Source organism: Carya illinoinensis, chromosome 5 (assembly GCF_018687715.1).
Source record: "Carya illinoinensis cultivar Pawnee chromosome 5, C.illinoinensisPawnee_v1, whole genome shotgun sequence".
NCBI lineage: Eukaryota > Viridiplantae > Streptophyta > Magnoliopsida > Fagales > Juglandaceae > Carya > Carya illinoinensis.
In genome coordinates, this window is record NC_056756.1 from 5,264,712 (window position 1) to 5,271,319 (window position 6,608).

Below are 6,608 nucleotides of genomic sequence, written 5' to 3' on the forward strand. Positions count from 1 at the left end.
TTTACTATATCAGCAAACCAAGGCAAATTTTCAACTAACATAAGGTGTTCATCAGGAAAAGAATCAAGAACAGGTGTCGGTTGTTCAGTTTCAGCAACTGTGAGCCTAGACAAATGGTCGGCTACCACATTCTCTACTCCTTTCTTGTCCTTGATGATAATATTGAACTCCTGGAGTAAAAGTATCCATCTAATCAACCTTGATTTTGCATCTTTCTTTGTCAATAAATACTTGAGAGCTGCATGGTCAGTAAAGATGACTATATGAGAACCAAGAATATCTGCATGAAACTTCTCTAAAGCAAATACCACAGCAAGTAATTCTTTTTCAGTAGTAGAATAATTTTTTTGAGCAAAATTCAAAGTTTTACTTGCATAGTGAATGACATAAGGAAGTTTGTTCCTACGCTGTTGATTGAGCTGAAATATTGCATGTTTTAGCTATTTAAAACCAATGTATTTTAAATTTTTCATAACACTATTATTGGTTTTAGATGAAAAAATAGTTAATAAGCATAAATATGAGTTGTGATTTTTAATTGATTAATATTATGTTTATGCTTAATTTCATAACTATGATTTAATTGGACAATATTTCCTCACATATATAGTCTATTTTTGATAATATATTTTTCTTTTAATTTATTTTTTAGTGTTATTTTTTTTCTTCTTATTTTCAGCTTAAATAAAATTCAAATGGAATCTGGTTGGAACTTTTGATCAAAAGTGCATATTAATTGAGAGGAATGAAAAGAAAGAAGCGATGTACTTGGACAACTGAAAAGTATACAAAATGAAGAATCGGTGATTATTTTCTTCCTTTGATTATTCAAGATCAAATTTATGGTTGAACGAAAATCGCGGAGGCTTGAGAATTTTTGGTGGTGCAACATTAGAGTCTAAAAAGGGAGCTGAAATCAAATGGAGACACGTACATTGACAAAGAAAAAAAAAGAACATAACAGAATTGACGGAAGAAAAAGAAGCACATTTTCAGAATTTATGAAAAGCGGTCTGACGTATACAGAAACATCTTCACATCTGGCGTCTACTTGAGGTGGCTATATATATATTGCTTACTCTTTTACGTTTAGGGAGTGTGAACGAAAGGAGTTGAGGGGAGTCTGATTGGCAGTGATTTATTAAGTGTGTCGGTTGGTGCAGCTAAAGTGGACTGATTGGGTGATTTATTCGGAATTTTCATGTTGGAGCTGGAGGTGCATTGAATTGTTTATTGATGACTATTCTGTTACGTGGGGTGGAACGAGAGACGTAGACTTCTTGGGGACCTTCGGCTATTTATTACTCGATTAAAGGAAGGTGCAGGGGGCATTGGGGGAGGGAAGACGTGGAGAGTAGAGAAGTATAGAGGGAGAGAAGAGATAGTAGAGTCGGTGAGAGGGGATTAGCTAGATTTAAAGGGGGTCGGCTAGAATTATTTTTCTGGGAGGTGTAGCAATCGGTAGGTGAGGATTTGAGGGGCAAGTTACGTAGGAGATAGAAGGGAGTTGAGGTGTGTTGGTCATGAGTAGAGAGGGAGAGAAGAGAACCAATCGGTGGGTGTAGGGCGGAAGGAGTTTACGTTAGGGGGAGCTTTTATTTTTTTCATATATACAGATAGAAAAACAGAGGGAGCGGTGGGCTCTTTCGGTGGCTTTGGACGGACTGAGACCATGGAACACTTCGCCTGGGGATTATTCTGGAGGCTTGGACTAGGACAGAAGAGCAGCAGGGACAGAACGGAAAGGGGGTTACGGGTGTTTTACGTAAAAACGGAGGAAAAGGAGTAGAGCTTCGGCGGGGTACTTCGTCTGGCAGTTTTTCGGCGACTGCGGACGAACCTTCTGTTTAGATATACTGCATTTTATTTCTTTTCATCTTGCAAGGCTGGTTTGGACAGAAAGGACTGAGACGGAGAGAGGACAAGTCAGTACGTTGGAGCTTTACAGAGAGTGAAAGAGCTACTGACAGAAGGAGCTTCTTGGGTTTTCTTTTGGTGGCTTCAGAGGAACAAAAATCTCAAACAGAATGGGGGACGCTCTTCGTCTGGGGTAGAGAAGCTGGAAGGTGGGGCTTTGGACTTCAGCTACGAGACCTGGAGACACTTACGGAGAGAGCTTCAGACTACCAAAGTGCAGGTATTCATTTTTCGTTTGGAACGGAAGAAAAGAGGGCTGGGAACGTGACTAAGTGAAGGTGCTAGCAAAGGCAAGAATTGATTTTTCTGGGCTGAGAGAGTGAGACGTAGAGCAGCAGAACGGAGGAGGTGGTTTGCAGTTTTGGTGGACGCCGAACGGAACTCTAGTCATTTACGGAACGGAGAGGGAGTTTTTAAGTCTTATTTTCTGATCATCTTTATGTTCTTGTGTGTTGTTTTATTGTGTTTTATTTTAATATCATCGTGAAAAATGTTTATTTAATTTTCATAGCTCTTGTGTTGAACATGGTTGGCTAAATTTTCATACTAAGGTTAGAAGTGAAGTTTAATAATTTAAATATTATTTTCAGATCCACGTAAAATCTATTTTGCGAGCTTGATCGATTGAAAGATTTTATTATTGGATATTTTGATTATCTATATACTCGTCTTGATTCATTGTGATTTTCGAATACAGTGAATGCTTGAGGAATCCTTGCGGTATTCAAATAGATTTGTAAATGTTTTAATCATCAATCGTTCACGCTCAATCATAAACGACTATTTTTCTTGATCTTAAATGTTAAATCTTCCAATTAAACAGAATCATTATTCTAGTTTAATTGAAGTAAATCAATCGAAAACAATATTATAAATTATTAAACGGATCCTCGAAACCTTAGTCTTTTTCCATATCAATTCATTTTATCATTTTAGTTTGATTCAGTTATTTTATCAATCTTCATTTGATTGCACGTTTCTTTTAGTAATTTCGTTTCATTGTCTGAATTTATTTTCTTTATCACAAGAGTCAATCCCTGTGGATTCGATCCTGTAAGATACTACAACACCTGTATACTTGCAGGTAAAACTGCACTAAATTTTTGGTTCATTAATTTGAGTCAAAGTTTAGGCGCAACCAGCTGTCCAAGAACAGCTCCTACAGCAAAATCACTTGCATCACACATGATTTCAAAAGAAAGTGACCAATCAGGAGGTTGAAAAATAGGAGCAGTGGTTTGCAAAGTTTTAAGCCGACAAAAAGCTTCTTGACACTCAGGTGTCCAATCAAATTTTACATCATTCATCAATAGCTTACATAGAGGCTTAGAAGTAGAGCTAAAGTCTTTGATAAATCTCCTATAAAAACCCGCATGCCCAAGAAAAGATCTAATGTCTTTTATTGACTTAGGTGTAGGAAGTTTAGAAATCAACTCAATTTTTGGTCTATCTACTTCAAGTCCTCTAGATGAAACAATATGTCCCAGAACAATGCCATGTTGTACCATGAAATGACACTTCTCCCAATTAAGTAGCAATTGCTTCTCTTCACACCTGGCCAAAACAGCTTGTAAATTGGTTAAACAACTCTCAAATGAATCACCAAATACAGAAAAATCATCCATAAACACTTTTAGAGTGTTCTGAATCATGTCACTAAAGATGCTAAGCATGCATCTTTGAAAAGTTGCTGGTGCATTGCATAAACCAAAAGGCATTCTCCTAAAAGCAAAAGTACCAAAAGGACAAGTAAAGGTGGTCTTTTCTTGATCCTCTGGTGCTATTTCTAATTGATAGTAACTGTAGAATCCATCTAAGAAACAATAAAAGGCATGTCCAGCAACTTTTTCTAACACTTGATCAAGAAAAGGCAAAGGAAAATGATCTTTCCTAGTGGCGGCATTCAACTTCCTATAATCTATACACATGCGCCAACCAGTAGGAATCCTCGTAGGAATCGATTCATTTTGTTCATTTTTAACAATGGTAAGCCCGGATTTTTTTGGAACTACATGAATAGGACTTACCCATTTGCTATCCGAGATGGGGTAAATGATACCCACATCAAGCAATTTCAACACCTCACCTTTAACCACTTCCTTCATTGTGGGATTCAACCTTCTTTGCATTTCTCTCGAAGGCTTTGCATCATCTTCTAAATAAATCCTATGGATACACTCCAAGGGACTTATACCTTTTATATCAGCCATTGTCCAACCAATAGATTTTTTATGCTTCTTAAGCACATCTAGCAATTTATCTTCTTGTTCACTAGTTAAGTGAAAAGAAATTACCGCAGGGAAGGTGCTTTGTGGTCCTAAGAAAGCATACTTCAACTCCAATGGAAGAGGTTTGAAGTCCAAAGTTGGGGATTGCTCCTCCGAAGGCTTGAGGGTTGATGTCAATGGTGGAAGTTGCTCAAATTTTGGCCTCCATGGTGGTGTAACTTGCTGACCTATTGAGGAAACAAGAGATGAGTTATTATCAAATATTTTCAAATCTTCTTCAAATTCCTCTAAAGAATCAATAAGTTGAAAGTAATGTGCAGAATTTTCATCAATGAAATTTTCCAGCAAATTCACTTCATGAACTTCTTCAACTTCTTGCGGTTGCCTGCAAAGACTAAAAATATTTAGCTCCAAGGTCATATTTTCAAAACTCAACTTTAAAACTCCACTTCTACAATTTATGAGTGCATTAGAAGTAGCCAAGAAGGGTCTTCCTAAGATAACAGGTGCTTGGAAAGTAGAATGATTAGTCAATTGCATGTCGAGTACGACAAAGTCTACTGGATAGTAGAATTTGTCTACTTGAACCAAAACATCTTCCACAACACCCCTAGGAATCTTAATAGACCTATCAGCCAACTGCAATGTGATAGAAGTAGATTTCAACTCACCCAATCCAAGTTGAACATAAACATTATAAGGCAATAAGTTCACACTTGAATCTAAGTCTAATAATGCTTGGCCTATTTTTGAGCTCCCTATCATGCAAGCTATGGTAGGGGATCCTGGATCCTTGTATTTGGGAGGAGTGTTGGTTTGGATAATAGCACTAACCTGCTCAGTAAAAAAAACTTTCTTTTGCACATTCAATTTTCTTTTTACTGTACATAAATCCTTTAAAAATTTAGCATAGGTAGGAATCTGTTGAATAGCATCTAACAATGGTATATTAATCCTAACTTGCTTAAAAATTTCAAGAATTTCAGCGTGATGCTTATCTTTGTGCAAATGGGCTAACCTTTGAGGAAAAGGTGCAAGTGTAGTGCTTGGAACACTTTCAGATTTCAAAGGATCATGTGCCTCATTTTCAGAAGGAGGTTTAGAAGTGTTACCATTCTTTTCTACCTCTTGAACTGGAATACCAATCACCTTACTACTTCTCAAGGTTGTAATAGCCTTGACTTGTTTGACATTTGAATCTCCTGCCACACTTTGAAATTGGTGGTTTTGGCCTTGGGGATTAGGCTGAGATTGTGCAGGGAACTTCCCTTTCTCTTGAGCACTCATGGTTGTAGTCAACCTTGTGACTGACCCTCGAATCTCAGCAATGGCTTGTGAATTTTGACTATTGATAGCAGCTTGGCTTTACATGAATTGCTGAAAATTGGTGGACAGCTGCTGGAAGTTGGTGGATAATTGCTGGAAATTGTCTTCAAGGTTCTTTTTCTGGGCTGGGACCATGTGGTTGGCATATTGAGATGGTCTTGGACCTCCTGGGGTAGTGTAGGGTACAATTTGTGAATGACCAGCTATGTTGGGTTCAGGTAAAGCAGCTTGTTCACCCCTCCAACTAAAATTAGGGTGATTTCTCCATCCCGAATTGTGAGTGTTGGAATAAGGACCTGAAAAAGATTTAGCAACCATATTAATAGCACTAGATTGATCCAAGAGAACTTCTTTAAAGGCAGGAATGGTCGGACAATCATTAGTTGAATGCTCTTGGCCCTCACAAATATTACAGCTCAAGGTAATCTGAGGTACAGCTTGTACTTCATTCACTTTCTTCATTTCTATGGTTTCTAATTTCTTAGAAATCATAGCTAACCTAGCATTCAAATCATCTACTTCTCTCAGATTATATTTCCCACCCCCTGAAATTGTCCTTGAACTTTCCGACCTATCATGAATATCAGATGTATCCCATGATTGTGCATTTTCAGCTAGATAATCAAAATATTCAAAGGCTTCCTCAGGTTCTTTGTTAAAAAATGCTCAATTACACATGGTCTCCACAAATTGTCTCATTTTTGGTTGCAACCCCTCATAAAAAAAATTAATGACCCTCCAATTCTCATATCCATGATAAGGACATGCATTTAAAAGGTCTTTGAATCGTTCCCAACAATGATAAAATGTTTCCACATCCTTTTGGCCAAAATTCATGATCTGTCTTTTCAAGACATTGGTTCTATGCATGGAAAAAAATTTCTTTAAAAATTCCGTTTGCATTTCTTGCCAAGTCCCAATGGATCTTGGTCTTAAGGAATTCAACCATGTCTTAGCCTTGTCTTTTAAGGAAAATGGAAACAGTTTCAATCTTATGACTTCATCAGTGCATGTTCTATCCATGAATGTGGAACACATTTCTTCAAACTCTTTGATATGCAAATAGGGGTTTTCAGATTCCATACCATGAAAGTGTGGTAACAATGGAATCATCCCGGGTTTGAAATTAAAAGCATT

The 6,608-nt window shown here is 37.3% G+C and overlaps 1 non-coding gene across 1 annotated transcript; it reads left to right on the forward strand.

Moving 5' to 3' along the window:
- Positions 1-6,219: 6,219 nt before the first annotated feature.
- LOC122312122 lies at positions 6,220-6,327 on the forward strand. Its single transcript, XR_006243035.1, has one exon. It is a non-coding gene; the product is annotated as a small nucleolar RNA R71 (small nucleolar RNA).
- Positions 6,328-6,608: the final 281 nt, after the last annotated feature.